Source organism: Bos mutus, chromosome 12 (assembly GCF_027580195.1).
Source record: "Bos mutus isolate GX-2022 chromosome 12, NWIPB_WYAK_1.1, whole genome shotgun sequence".
NCBI lineage: Eukaryota > Metazoa > Chordata > Mammalia > Artiodactyla > Bovidae > Bos > Bos mutus.
In genome coordinates this window covers 12949381-12965402 of record NC_091628.1, presented here as the reverse complement: position 1 = coordinate 12965402, position 16022 = coordinate 12949381, and the positions used below count along the sequence as shown (strand labels likewise).

The following is a 16022-nucleotide window of genomic DNA, read 5'->3' as shown; positions in this document are numbered from 1 at the left end:
CAACACTGAATTATGAACTGATTAGAATTTTTAATTTTTGCATTTTAGAAGCCAGAATGGTGCTAAAATGGAGCAGAAAGTGTGCTTTAGTCATGAGACAGTAGAAACAGATGAGAGAGGAATCTTTGAAATGGGACACTGTGAATTAGGAAAAAATCAGAAATCAGAGTTTAAATACAATATTTATATTCTAGTCTGATTTGAATATAGCACCATGAAGACCCAAAGATAAATGGTACTGTTCCTGTCCTGAGAGAATGAAGTGGTGAGGATAGACAAGGTTATGTGACCATAGTAAAACCCCACATCTTAGTGGACTGGTAATATCTGTTTCTTGACTACGTTATATTTCAAGCATAGGTCAGCAGGAGGCTCTGCTCACCTTTGTCCCTCAGGGAACCAAGCTGATGAAGCTTCCATTTCCTCATGTAAGGGGAAGAGACAGTAGCAGTGTCTTGCATGGGTAATTAAAGGCTTTCTCAGAAAATGGTGCATGCTATTATTGCTCATATGTTATTGGTGAGAACAAATCACATGACTATGCCCAACTTTTAAGGGAGTGGGAAATATAATTCTGCAATATTCCAGAAGGAGGAAAAGAACAGGAATGTTGTAAATAATTCTAATGACTACCCCTCCAAATGCACTGTAAGGTTGAAGAAGCAAGACCCATAAAAACTTAAGACATACATATAAATGCAAAATGATAGCAGGAGCCCTGTCCAATTCAAAATTGAGTAAGGGACTACTATATGCCAAGCACTGTGCTGGGTATGGAAACTATAAAATGTACAAAGATAAACACACACACATACACACACACACAGAACTTAGAAAAAACGAGTTAGCAACTATGTAAAGCAATGAGGCAAGAAGTGTAAGACGTGATGGATATCAGAGGGCTTTGTGTACCATATCAAGTAGTTTGGGCTTTTGAAGGGTTATGAGCAGGGAATGGACCTGATTCAACTTTGTTTTAAATAAATCATGAGAGATCTCATGGAAGATAGATTTGAGGGAGGCAAGACCAGAGGCAGAGCAATCAGTTACAGTCCAAATGATCCATAATTAAAATCCTAAGCCAGAGCACTGACTAGAGATGGGGAGAACAGGACAGGCATCTATATTTTTTAAAAAAAACCAGCACTTTGTGAGTGACTCAAATGTAGAAGGAGAATGACAAGTGAGAGATGAGTTTTCTATTTGTAGCCTGGGTCTCTAGTTAAGGAGAGAGAGATGAAGATGGCAGAGTAAGAGGACATGGAGCTCACCTCCCACCAAGAACATATTTCTAGCCTGGGTGAATGTGTTGATAGTGATGTAACCACAGAGACAAAATGTGTGGTATTTCAGAAGATGGGGAGCCCTGATGTAGTCAATAAAGAGTTTTAAAGACTGTAGATTTAAACTTGGTGAGCTCAGGGACTTTGTCTTGTTTAGTGCTATATTCCCAGTGCCTTGAAAGGTGCCTAGCACATAACAGGGAGAATATTTGGTAAATGAATGGATTTGATGGAGGAGTAGGATTTTCAGAGATTAAGAGAAATAAGTATCATGGTGGTTGGTGGAGGATTGGGTACAGAGAGAGAGAGAGTAGGGGAGCTACCTTGGGGGTTCATACAATTGTTGCTCAGTGTGAAAGGAAGTGGGAAGATCAGAATGAAGAGAGAAGAAAACTTCTTTTTTTTTTTTTTAGAAGAAAACTTCTCAAAGAGTTTCTTTTGATGTTTTGGGATGTCTCAGAGCTAACTGGAGAAGGCAATGACACCGCACTCCAGTACTCTTGCCTGGAAAATCCCATGGACAGAGGAGCCTGGTGGGCTGCAGTCCATGGGGTCGCTAAGAGTCGGACACGACTGAGTGACTTCACTTTCACTTTTCACTTTCATGCACTGGAGAAGGAAATGGCAGCCCACTCCATTGTTCTTGCCTGGAGAATCCCAGGGACGGGGAGCCTGGTGGGCTGCCATCTATGGGGTCACACAGAGTCGGACACGACTGAAGCGACTTAGCAGCAGCAGCATAGCTAAGTGACCAACCCCAGGTGTGGCAGTCAAGGTTTGGAAAGATTCTTGGGACCAGGCTATCAGACTAAGCTAGTCAGTTCAGCCCCTGCAACTGGCAGCTGCTGGCACAAACCAGTGCTGGCTTTGTCTATTTGTAATTCAGGAAGGTTGCTGGTGCTGCCAGTCTTTTAATGCCTACATACAGATCATTAGCCATGAGCTGAAGCATTTGGAAAAAGAAAGGAGGACTTCTGGGCTGCCAGGAGACTGGACAGTCTAGCTGCTGCTGCTCTGCTAAGTCGCTTCCGTTGTGTCCGACTCTGTGCGACCCCATAGATGGCAGCCCACCAGGCTCCCCTGTCCCTGGGATTTGCCAGGCAAGAATGCTGGAGTGGGGTGCCATCGCCTTCTCTGAGTCAGCTGCTAATGTTGGAAAACTCTCTTAGCTCCATATCTACCTCACATTCTGTACAACCTGGGTGGGCTAAATGCTCTTCAAAGGTAAACAAGGGGATAAGGTGAGGGAATGGCAAATGCTAAATTCGAATTAACTAGAAAAAGGCTTTAAGGTTCAGTCTTTCAGTCTTCTTCCTCCCTTACTTTATCACCATTCTACAGACTTACAGACACCATGGACTCTTACAGGACTCACCGGTCTTCCCGCCCCACCCCATCCAGGCATAACTCATTGCCAAAACAACCAATTCGACTTCCACATGTCTGGAGCAATCGCCCACTTTCAAGTTATTGCCATCCACTTGACCTGGCCCCTCGGTGTGTTTTAAAGCGACCACTGTCACAGAGAACTGCCTGGTCCTCCTGTCTCCTGCACCTCACTTCCACGGTAGCATGGGAGCGGCGGGGATCTTGGGGAGAAGCGACTGCGTCCTTCTAGGATTTCTGGAGCCCGGCAGCAGCTTGCAAGTGCGCGGAAGTCGCTGGTTCTGAAGGATGACAGTGCCGGGCTCTGGAGAAAACGTGCACGTGAGTTTCCTCAGCTACCTCACCTAGGCAGGTGGAGCTCTGATACTTAGGCTGCCCTCCCTCTGTAGCGTCAGTGAGGACCACCGCGGAGAGGCGGTTCCCCACCCCACGGTGGCCGGGGGTGGGCAGGGCGCAGGATGACAGCCGCGCCTCCCTTACCGTCTCAACCCCTCGGAAAGCTTGCTCACCGAAAGCACCATGGCCACGGGGGCCTGAGGAGCTCCTTGCTGGGAACCGGAGCCGACGCCCCTACTCGGCCTTACGCCCCTCAGGACAGATACAGAGTGCTCCCAGTCACCGCCCAGGGCCAGGCTGGACGTGCTCACGCACCAAGGCGACCTCCTGGCCCCAAAGCCCACTTGGCAGAGGACTTCTCGCGAGACGCAAGCCGAGTAGGCCTCGCGAGGCTGTCCGCTGTATCCGAGGAACCCGGGGGAGGATCGGGGTCGGGAGATGAGAGGATTTGGCTCCACGCAAGCATCCTTGCCTTCCACACACCGCGGACAGGTGGGGAGGAGAGGCAAGGGGCCCCGTGCCGAAAAAGAGCTGCTGGGTTAGCCATGGGGTTGTCTCTGTCCTCTGGCGTGGCCTAGGCCAGTTCTGGTGGGACATCACTTCGATTCCATCCATCCGTGGACTTCAAGGTAAAGTTAAAAATTGCTATAATCCAGCAATCCTGTTAGGAAGTATATATACCCAGAAAAAAAACCCATAATTCAAAAAGACACATGTACCCCCCAATGCTCATTGCAGCACTCTTCATAATAGCCAGGACGTGGAAGCCACCTACACGTCCATCAAGAGATGAACAGATAAAGATGTGGTACATGTATACAGTGGAATATTCCGCAGCCATAAATGGGAAGAAAGTTGGGTCATCTGTAGAGATGTGGATGGACCTAGAGTCTGTCATTCAGAGTGAAGTCAGAAAGAGAAAAATACTGTGTATTAACACATGTGTATGGAATCTAGAAAAATGGTGTAGATGCTCTTATTTGCAAAGCAGAAGTAGAGAGACAGATGTGGAGAACAAATGTATGGATACCAAGGTAGAAAGGGTGTGGGGGCTGAGATGAACTGAGAGATTTGGGATTGACATATATACAGTATTGATGCAATGTGTAAAATAGATAACTAATGAGAACCTACTTTGTAGCACAAAGAACTGTATCTGATGAGCTATGGTGGCCTAAATGGAAGGAAATCCAAAAAGGAAAAGGGGGGATGTATGTAAACATATAGCTGATTCACTCTTCTGTACCGCAGAAACCAGCACAACATTGTACAGCACCTATAATAAAGTTAATTTTAAAAATACTTTTTATATAAAGTGAAAAGTAAACATAAAAAAGAATCAGAGTAATTGTGTGTTAGCTGCTTCAGTTGTGTCTGACTCTTTGCGACCATGTGGACTGTAGCCCACCAGGCTCCTCTGTCCATGGGATTTTGAGGCAAGAATACTGGAGTGTGTTGCCATTCCTTCCTTCTCCAGGGGATCTTCCTGACCCAGGGATCAAACCCAGGTCTCCTGAGGCTCCTGCATTGCAGCAGATTCTTTGCCGGTGAGCCACTAGGGAAGCCCTCTCAGAACCCCCATCAGAACTGAAAGATTTCCCCCCCAACCCTTTAACTCACCCCCTTTAATCAGTTTCCTAAAACACATGTATCTCAAATAACATGCTACTGTATTTTTCTGAAGAATATGTTTTTCCCCCATGTGGTCTTGCTGTGTTACATTTTTGAAGAAAATTACTTGAAATTTTCTTTAAAGTTGCATTTTAAGGCTAATAAATTTGAAATGAACCTTCAATTGAGCTTCTCTATAGACCATATTATGTTGCAGAATATACTGTCTCTAGCATACTTAATAGGATCAAAACAAATTCTAAGTGGATGATATTCTCAATTCTTAACGTATTTTCAAGGCTACTTTTGGCTTCCATTTAGAGTAACTTTCTTCAGAGAGTATTTTTACAAGGCAATGCTTGTCAAATTAGTTTTCTTTATTTTGCCAAGTTTATATTTTTCAAATTTCAGTTCTCAACTTTACCCTAGTCTGAAACAGAAAAAATAGGAGCTTTGTTAAAAAGTTTCTACAATTTGAGATATTCTGAAGTGCTGTTATAGAATTTCAAAGTTAAATCTTGCACATCATTTGATTTGTTCAGAACAAATCATTTAATTTGTTTAGTTCTTTTGTGGGGACAAATTTTAGTGTCTTGCTGTCTTTATACCTTATTATCAATAATTGGAAGTCTGAAAAACTGAAGCTTTTTGATCTTCCATTCACTGATGATGTTGATAAATTTTCCAAAACTATTTTGAAAAAATATGGACCAAATTTAGAAGGCTCACTTATAAAGAATTTAACACCATTGTTGGTCACTTAGCTTGATTTACAAAATATTTCTTCAAAGGCTTAAATATGTCTAAAATCCTACTTATGGCCACCAGAAAAGAGAAAAACACATACTGCTTTGTTTTCAAAATCAGATTTTTCACAAAAAAGTGTGGTTCAGTTATTCTTACTATGTATATGATATAATATTTATAAATTTCTATAGCTACTGCTACCGTTTGACAAGTTGAGTGCAGGATAAATTATGTTGTACCACACCTAATTCCAAGCACATTTCTACTCCATAAATTTCTTTAGAAAGAACATGGTTTTGCCGTGGCATTGTTTTCCATCAAAATCTGTATTTATATTATCATGTGAGGATAATGTTAGTATGAACTTTTTAAACACTGAATTTACAGTAGCAATGATTCATTTAACTGAGTTTATAATGGCATCTTGCTCTAGTAATGTCAAATGTTTTACTTTCAACAGGGTGAAATTCCATATGTTTTACTTTGGTACCATGAATTCTATTTGAAAAATTAAACCATTATTGAAAAAACAATCATTTTCCAGTATATAGTGTTTGATTGTTGTTTAGTTGCCAAGTTGTGTCTGACTCTTTTGCCACCCCATGCACTGTAGCCCATCAGGCTCCTCTGTCCATGGGATTCGCCAGACAAGAATACTGGACTGGGTTGCCATTTTCTTCTCCAGGGAATTTTCCCTACCCAGGGATGGAACCCTGGTCTCCTGCACTGGCGGGCAGATTCTTTACCACTGAGCCACCTGGGAAGCCCCATAGCATCTGATTATACTCATGTAAAAATGGCATCATTGAATTGTTTGAAACTTTTTTCTGCATTGGAGCCAGTACATTAATAGCCACCTTCACTTTATGTATGTGCACAAGAAAAATGGAAGGAAGTTAATGTTAGAGAGTTAATGTAGAGGAGCAGTTATTTCATCTAAAAGTCTTGTTTTGCTGCATACATTACCCAACTGTATATGTTGGGTCATTGTCTTCAGGCAAAATCTTTGGGAGTTGATATTGGTGCCTTAGCATATTTGTGTCTTCTGATTTTTGTGAGATCAATGGTATCGTATAGTCCCCGTGGTAGGTGGTCAGTTTTGATAAACATTTTGAAGTTTATAAGTTTGTCATCAACTTTCTCATGAATGAAGTATTTGATTTTTGATTAAGCAGTCCTTTTCATTTTTTGAGCCCATTAATAGCATATAGTTGTTGCCAATTTTTAAAGTATTACCAAATAAACACATAATAGTTGTAGATTTATGCAGGGTATCATTAATGTTATTAGTAAAAACACCATAGAGTAGTTAGAGTCCTTTCTATTTTCTCTGTGACAGAAGACCACTCAGTCTTTATTTTCCATAAGTATTTCACATACACCTGGTCTTGTTTTCCACTGAGTGCACAAATGGTGACCTGCTGACAGCCGGCATCTCTCAAATTCAGACAAAGGTCACCTCACAACTGGCTGGTATCCCACGGGGCCAGGGGAGGCAGCAACATCAATTATTTCTCCATTTCCCAGATGAGAAGGAGCTGTTCCTATCTGCCAGTTCCCTAACACACTTTTTTTTGTTGTTGTTGTTAAGTGAACACCTCATAAGCTGTCCTGGAAAGAGAAATGTTAAATTGTATCACAGGTTGTATTATCCAGAAGCTGCTGCTGAGAGGAAGTTTGGGGCTCAAGATGTTTATTTGGGAACAGCACCTGTGAGAGGACGAGGGAAAGCAGGACTGGGCAGAGGGAGCTGTGCAGCCGTGATGCAGGCTTGACAAGGCCTTGGATCACCTGATTGGGGTTTCTGGAGCAGATGTGGCCCATTAGAATGTCACCCATTGGGTCTGAGTGGGCTGGATATTTTTATGCACACCTCACCTGGTCGGGCTTCCCTGGTGGCTCCAGTGGTAAAGAATCCATCTGCAATGCAAGAGACCTGGGTTCGATCCATGCGTTGGGAACGTCCCTTGGAGAAGGGAATGGCTACCCACTCCAGTATTCTTGCCTGGAGAATCCCATGGACAGAGGAGCCTGGCAGGCTACAGTCCCTGGGGTCACAAAGAGTCAGACACAACTGAGCAACTAAAACTCACCTGGTCACTAGATCACCTGGTCACCAGGTCTGGGCTGTCCTAGAAGGGGCATGACGTTTGCTGGGGCCACTCTCTGCAGTTGAGGCACACCCCGAAGAAGCTGACAGCTCGAGGCCACCTTGCTCACTGCAGTGCCCACAGCTGGGCAGCAAGCCCTTCTTTGAAGAGGCATCCAGGCATCACTTTGTCCACAAGGTGTTGGGTCTGAATAAGGTCAGGCAAAGTGAGATATGTTGTTTTGGCATCCTTTGATCTCATCGGAGTGAGAACGCACTATCTTTATCTCATACACTACTGGACAAGTCCATGGTAGGATGTGAAGGCACCAGATGGTGATTGCCAGAGGCCATGGACTGCTAAGATGGAGATTGGTGTGCAGCAGTCTGTGAGGGAGTGTTCTTGGGATTCATAGCTCCGGCTAAAAGACAGAGGATTAGGCAGAAGGAGAAGCTGGCTTGGGAGATAGCTTCAGCAGAGGCCAGCCCCATAAGGAGCTCTGAAATTAGTGGAGGGGACCAAACATTTATACTTTCACATAAATCAGTCACTGGGCATAAGTGCCCTGGGAAGGACACCTCACGGGGCTTTCTGCCAGAAGCCCTCTTGGCAATTGGGGAACTCTTTCAGTTCTGAGAGGGTTCTGAGAGGGCTTCCCTGGTGATTCAGTGGTAAAGAATCAGCCTGCAATTCAGGAGCCACAGGAGACGTGGGTTTGATCCCTGGGTTGGGAAGATCCCCTGAAGGAGGGCATGGCAATTCACTTCAGTATTCTTGCCTGGAGAATCACATGGACAGAGGAACCTGGTGGGCCACAGTCCATAGGGTTGCACAGAGTCAGACACGACTGAAACAACTTAGCACACCCAGGGATTCTGAGGGACACATCAGAGCATCTCACTGCAAGTCTACTGAGCCCTGGCTGACTTTAATGCAAATAATAATTATAGTGATACTACTACTACCACTAATCTTTTGGCGACTGCATGGCCTATACAGTCCCTGGAGTTCTCCAGGCCAGAATACTGGAGCCTTTCCCTTCTCCAGGGGATCTTCCCAACCCAGGGATCGAACCCAAGTCTCCCGCATTGCAGACGGATTCTTTACCAACTAAGCCACAGGTAAGCCCAATAATAATAATAATACTTTGTTAAAAAAAAAAATCCTGAACCAATGCTGAAAGAGATAACCCTGACACAACAGATACAAATTAAGACTGTCTTTAACCACCTTGAAGGTAAGCTGCTGATCCAGAAATCTTTTGAGCTGACTTACTGGGATTTTCACTCAAATGGAAAAGGATTTACATTGATTATTTAATCCATTTTGGCTAGAATGTAGTACCGCAGTGCTTCTTTAGTTTGCAGTATCTTCCTTCATTTTCAGCAGCCCCTGTTTAGTCATACCCGACTTCCCCATCCTGATCACTCAGCAGACCCCACTGCCATCTAGAGTCATCTGGTTTCAGGTTCTAGTGTGCCTGGAGCCCGGTGATTTGGTCCCCACTCTACGCATGGCCTTGCTCTCCCTCAGGCTGTGAGCAGAGGATTTTTCACAATTGTAAACATCAAAACTCATCCCCACCAATTCTTGCAAAGAGCCCAGGGAGCCCAAGCTGTTTCAAATGAGATGTTTCTGCCCGAAGAGTGTGGTGAGAGTGAGGGAGGCTGGTGCATTTCGTTTCATTATGAACTCAAACAAGGGTCGAGAGGAGGTTAAAGTACCTTCATTTAGCTCTCAGTCATTATCTTGCCTGGCGCACAGTGCTCTAGAGGGAGGAAGACACAGCAGAGGGACTCTGGACGTGACGCAAGGAGGCTGCCTTCTGACCCTTCCAGCCCCTGGCCTTCTGGTTCTCCATGGATCGGGTCTTGCTCATTCCCACTGCCTAGGAAAGTGTGAGGTTCACAGTGTATGCTCAGAAGTGTGCCTTTGCTTTTAGGGTCCCCCCAGATGTAGCTGGTGTAAAGAAAGAATAAAATAGGTATGGAACAAAGTTAAGGAATTGTAAAAGTTTTCCAGCTCATGCTGCCCCATCCCATGTCTAAGTCCACCACCCAAAGCACAATACACTGCTTCTGACATTATATCTTGCAACCCAGTGACAAGTTATTAACTCTCCCAACATCATATATCTGTTGTAAAGAGGTATTCTATTTGGGCATCTTTGGACATATGTTCACCCTTGGACCAAACTTTATGCCCAGGTGACTGGAGTCCTGTGATGACTCAGACCTAAATATTGCTTTTCCACCATTCTTTCTTATTACTATCCTACTAGATGTATGTTGAAACTTTTCTTCTAGTCTTTATATTTCTTACTCCCTCCTGCAGATTGCATATTCCTTTGTATTTATGCTGCATTTTGTGTAATTTCCTCAAATGTATTTGGAGTCAACTAATTTTGTCTTGAGCTGGTTCTCATCTGCTATATTCATTGAGTTTTTAAAATTTAATGAATAATTTCTTGAATATAAAATCGTTTATTAAGATGTGTCCCTCATATATTTTATTGTGCTAAAAAACACATAACATGAAATCTGTCCTCAGCAAATTTTTAAGTGTACAGCACAGTATTTTAGTTTTATGTACAATGTACAATGTTATACAGTAGATCTCTAGAACTTTTCCGTCTTTCATCAACTTTCTTATAGACTGAAACTCTATACCCACTGAACAATAACTCCTCATTTCTCCCCTTCCCACCCGCAACCACTGGCAACAACCATTCTACTTTCTGCTTCCATGAGTTTGACTACTTCAGATATATCATATGATTGGAATTATGCAGTATTTGCCTTCATGTCGATTGGCTTTTTCATTATGTCCCCAAATGGCTTTAACATTAAAAGTGCCAATGGCTTTAGCATTATGTCCTCAAAGTTCATCCATGTTGTAGCACATGATAGGATTTCTTTCTTTTTAAAGTCTAATACTCCATTGTATGTATATACCATATTTTCTTTATTCCTCCATTTGTTCATAGACACTTAGGTTGTTATTCATTTCAGTTCAGTTCAGTCGCTCAGTCGTGTCCGACTCTTTGCAACCCCATGAACCGCAGCACGCCAGGCCTCCCTGTCGATCACCAACTCCCAGAGTTCACTCAAACCCACATCCATCAAGTCAGTGATGTCATCCAGCCATCTCATCCTCTGTCGTCCCCTTTTCCTCCTACCCTCTTGGCTATTGTGAATAATACTGCTGTGAACTTGGGAGTGCAGATGCTTCTTTGAGATCTTAATTTCATTTTTTTTTTTTTTTTGACAGATATCCTAAAGTGGGATTGCTTGATCATGTGCTGTTCTATTTTAATTTCTTAAGGAACTTCCATTCTGTTTTCCATAGTGGCTGCACCAATTTACATTCCCTCCAACAGGGCACAAGATTTCAGTTTCTCTCCACATCCTCACCAAGGCTTGGGATTTTTTTGTTGTTTTGTTTTTTGAGGATGGCTACACAAGCAGATGTCAGGTGATATTGCATTGTGGTTTTAATCTGCATTTCCTTGATGATTAGTGATGTTGAATATCTTTTTATGTACCTATGGGTACATGTATGTGTTCTTTGGAGACATGTCTATTTAAGTCCTTTGCCCATTAAAATTTTTTTTTCTTGTTACTGACTTGTGGGAGTTCTTATGTATTTTTGGATATTAACTCCTCAGATATATAGTTTACAAATATTTTCTCTCATTCTGTGGATTATTTTGTGTACTCTGTTGATAGTCCTTTGCTGCACAAAAGCTTTTTAGTTATGTAGTTCCACTTGTCTAGTTTTTCCTTTGTTACCATATCCAAGAAATCATTGCCAATACCAATGTTATGAAGCCTTCCCTATATTTTATTCTAAGAGTTTTATACTTTGGGGTCATGCATTTAAATCTTTATTCTATTTTGAATTTATTTTTGAGCATGGTATAGAATAAGGGTCCAGTTTTATTCTTTTGCACATGGACATTTAGTTTTCCAGGCACATTTGTGTGGGTTTTTTTTTTTTTTTTTGGTCCTTTAAAAATATTTATTTGGTTGTCCTGGATTTTAGTTGCAGCGTATAGGATCTTTGATCTTTGTTGTGGCACGTGGGATCTTTAGTTATAGCATGTGGGGTCTAGTTCCCTGACCAGGGATTGAACCTAGGCCTCATGCATTGGGAGTGCAGAGTCTTAGCCACTGGACCACCAGGGAAGTCCCCAGGCACGTTTGTTGACTTATCCTTTCCTCATTGTGTAGTCCTGGCACCCTTGTCAAAGATCACTTGACCATATATGCATGGGTTTGTTTCTGAGCTGTTCTGTTGCATCTGTTCATGTCTGTCTTCCTATCAGGACCATGCTGTTTCAATTACTGTAGGTTTGTAACATGGTTTGAAGTCTGGAAGTGTGAGGCATCCAGCTTTGTTCTTGAAATTGTTTTGGAATAAATACTTTTTTAATGTTTAAAGCAGTATGTGATTTGTTTTTGTTTTCAACTTGTGTCTTCTTTTTCCTTAGCATAAGCCCTTTGATTTTAGTTTCCATTCTTATTTCATAATCTCTTTCAGATTTTGTCAACTACTGTAGAATATTGGTATTACATCTGTTAATGGTTGTAGCTGCTCTTCTCCTTCAAATGGTTTCATTTCTTATGTGCTTTGCAATTTTTTTGTTGTGAGCTCTTGTTTTCTCCATGTAAATCAGACACTCCCTGGTGCTCAATTTTGCATTTACTTTTGCCTGGACTTCAGGGATTCACTAGTGCTAGAGAAGTTTTTGTAATATCCTCTTGACTTGAGTTTATTACACTCCCTGGGCATTGTAACTTCTGATGGCGTTTCTGTTATAGGGTTTCAGTTTCATGAAAGGCTTTGTTTTCCACTCAGATTCCCAGCAATTTGCAAGCCTTCCTTTCCTCTTCCCTGAGCTGATGGGTGAGGTTTTTCTAATCTTCTTTATCCAGACAGGGAAATCCTTTCAGGAACTTCATCCTCTGCAGGATTCTTCTCCTGCCTCACACTGCCCCCAGGCCCTCTCCCCTTTTTCCACCTGCAAGGTAGAATATGCCTCCACCCACAACCCCCACCCCGACCCTGCCTCCTGCTCTAGCATCCAGGGCTGATAACACATACCCAGGCCGCCTTGGGCTTCTCTCTCAGCAGTTGTCAGCATTACCACACAGTGTTTGAGTTCTTTTTTCATCTTGGTTTCTTAAGGTTTTTCTCTTCCTTTCTCCTTTCTTTCCTCCTCTCCCTCCTTCCCTTCTTCTGAATTGATTATGTATTCTATTTTATTGCTGCGTGCTTTTATGCAGCATTTTTGTTGTATTCAGTTGGATCAATAGTATCTCTGTGTGGTGGCAAAGGTAGTAGAAGGATGCAACTGAATTTAGCTCATGTTGCCCGAGGATCTTGATTTTGAGTGATCTTCTAAAAATAAAATATATCTTGTTATCCCCAGGTTAAAACCTGCTGATGACTTGCTATTGTGCTTGAGTAAATACTTCAAAGTCCTTATTTTGGTTTAAAGTGTCCTATATGAGTTGACCCCTATCTCCCTTTGTGGCCAGAGATCATGGTACTTCCTCCCTCATTCAAAACAGCCTTCTTTCTTTTTCTTAAGAGTGGTTGTTTCTGCCTGGAAATGTCTCCATCTGGATGTCCAGATGACAGAATTGTCACCTTCCTAAAAAGGCCTACCCTGACAACCCTACCAAAAGTATATCCCCACTCCATCCTCTCATATCATCCTGATTCATAGTCTTCATGACACTTATCACTATGTTAATTAATATAAGTTTGTACTTGTTCATTATTTTGGAGGCCAGTCTGACAGTTGCTGATGAAGAAGGAAAGAAATAGTCAAGGATGAATCGTAGATTTGGGGTTTGAGCAAGTGAGCAGATGCCTGTGAGAGAAATAGGTATGGGATGGGAATTGAGTTATGATTAAAAGGTTTATGTTTGAGATTTCTATTCTTCATCCTAATGAATACATCAAGTCGGAAATTGCATATAAAAGTCTGAAACTCAAATGAAAATCAGGGATGACAATATAAGCTTGGGCATCATCAGCATATAAATAATACTGAAAATCATATGACCAGATGCTAGTACCCAGGGAAAGAGTGAAGAGTCATTAGCCCAGGAGAAGGGAATACATCTTTTGAAGCAATTACCAATGTGATGTAGTCAGAGCTGCAAGGTAATTCCTTTGAACAAACATACACAAAACAAGGGAGGACCTTTTCATGAAGAAATTAAGCGGCATGGTCCAAACTTTATTTAATTAGCTTACCTCTTGCTCTTGTCAGTGGGAAGTTTGGTACATGAAAACAGTGATGGTCTGTGTAGATTTCCAAAGGAGGAGAAGTAGATTTTCTTGACTCTCTCTCCAAACATGATGTGATCTTCCCAAACAAATGCACACAAGGATTTCATGAATATTGATTCTTTCCTTCTTTTCCATAGGAATTGATGTGGGGTATTCTGATAGAGAGGACTCATGGGTTTTGTCCAACACAGTTAGGTTAGAAATCTCTGGGAAGCTTTATCTTGGCATTATCCTTGAATGCTGGAGAATGGACCAAGAGAGAATTTTCTTCTCTTCTTGTTTTGGGGACATTAAATTATGCAATTATGCAACTTATTTGGTCTTTAGAGAAGCAGAGTAATGCTGAATTTCTTCAGACAGTTTAGTCCAAGGTGGGAATTATGCTGGAATGAACAGGCTGTCTGTCTGCTCTGACTTGCTTGAGCTACAGATCAACATCTTGCGTTTAAATCTAACTTACTGCTCTCATTGTCTTCTAGACTTATTTAGGCTATAAAAGGTTTGCCTAGAGATACGGATTGTTTATGTATATGGTATGGCTGCAACTGTGCAGTATAGCCATGCTTTTGCTTTTTACTTTCAGTCAAAGCAAAATTAAAGGATCATAATCACCCTTATTCAGGGGGTAATGAGGAATATTTTAAAGTTCATGTTTCATAGATCTTTCATCAAGAATAGGACTGAAGTTCCAAATGAGATGTATTTTCTGTAATGCATGTAGTGCCGCATCCTGAAATAGCTATTATTTTTTTGTCATTCTGATTTGCTGGGCAGACAGTTGGATATTAAATAATAAAAAATAAGTTTTCATACATGACATTTCATTTTTGGATAACCAGCAGCCAAAATTCCCAGGCATTGGGATCACTGTATTCATCTCCACGGGTGTCCAGAAATGGAATGTCTGTAGACACACTTCATTGCTGTAGACACACTTCATTGCTGTCACACCCCAAACTTCCCTCCAGTAAAATATTTTATTAAAATAAAATGAAAAACCAAAACCTTCACAGTGGGTGTTCCAGCAGCTTTAATGGGTTTTAGGATAGAGCACACCCCAAAAAATTCTACAGTGGGTATTTTATTATATGCAAGACAGTTGTTCTAAGAATATTATACTACTCTTTCCTCATCTTTTTGGCTGTGTGATGAATCAATTAAATTGCAACTTATAAATTTCTGCTTAAAGTCTCTGAGAAAATAGCTCTTGTTTCTATTTGTAGATGTGGTATATACTTCCTGAAAATGTTTCCTTTCTCCTAATCACTCTCTCCTTTCTCATCATCTGGCCATTCATTTAGCAAATATTTATTTACGTGCTGTGTCACTGTGTTCATTCTTAGGCATAATCAAAGTCCATAGGCCCTTATGGACTTTATAATTTAGCCAGGTAGTCCCATGACAATACAATGAATGACAAAATCTCATACTTATTAAATGTTTACTGTTTGCCAGATGTTATTCTAGGTGAGGTCATGTATAAAATCACTTAGTCATTACACTAAGATGTGGGAAAGTCCTCAGCTTATCCAAGGTCACATGGCCAGAAGCGGCACTAACAATACCAAGTGATGAGATACAGGGTTTGTTGTTGTTGTTTAGTCACTAAGTCATGTTGGACTCTTTTGCGACCCCATGGACTAGCTTGCCAGGCTTCTCTGTCCCTGGGATTTCCCAGGCAAGAATTCTGGAATGGGTTGCCATTTCCTTCTCCAGGGAATCTTCCTGATCCAGGGATCAAATTTACGTCTCCTGCATTGGCAGGTGAATTCTTTACCACTGAGCCACCAGGAAGTCCAAGATATAGGGAGTTTAGGATATTGTGAAGATATGATATAAAGGCTTCTGACCTGATGTCTTAGTCTGTTCAGGCTCCCATAACAAAACAGCATAGGTTGGCGGGTGGTTGTTAAACAACAGAGATTTATTTTCTCAAAGTTCTGGAAAAGCTGGAAAGTCTAAGATCAAGCTTGACCAGAGTTCAGTTTCTGGTGAGAGCTTTCTTCTCTGACTTGTAGACGTGCTGCCTTCTTGCGTCCTTACATAGGAGAAAAAGGGCAGTCGCTCCAGTGCAGCTTCTTTTAAGGGCACGAATCCCATCATGAAGGCCCCCTCCTCATGACCTCATCTAAACCTAATTACCTTCCAAAGGCTCTATCTCCAGATACCATCACATTACAGGTTAGGGCTTCAACATATGAATTCTAGTGGGACATAATTCAGCCACAGCACCTGGGTTTAGAAATTTTCCAGGTCAGGGATT

At 41.9% G+C, this 16022-nt stretch overlaps 1 non-coding gene across 1 annotated transcript; it reads right to left on the bottom strand.

The window, feature by feature from the left end:
• Positions 1–11567: 11567 nt before the first annotated feature.
• TRNAG-CCC (transfer RNA glycine (anticodon CCC)) lies at positions 11568–11640 on the bottom strand. The gene has a single exon. It is a non-coding gene; the product is annotated as a tRNA-Gly (tRNA).
• Between the last annotated feature and the right edge of the window lie 4382 nt (positions 11641–16022).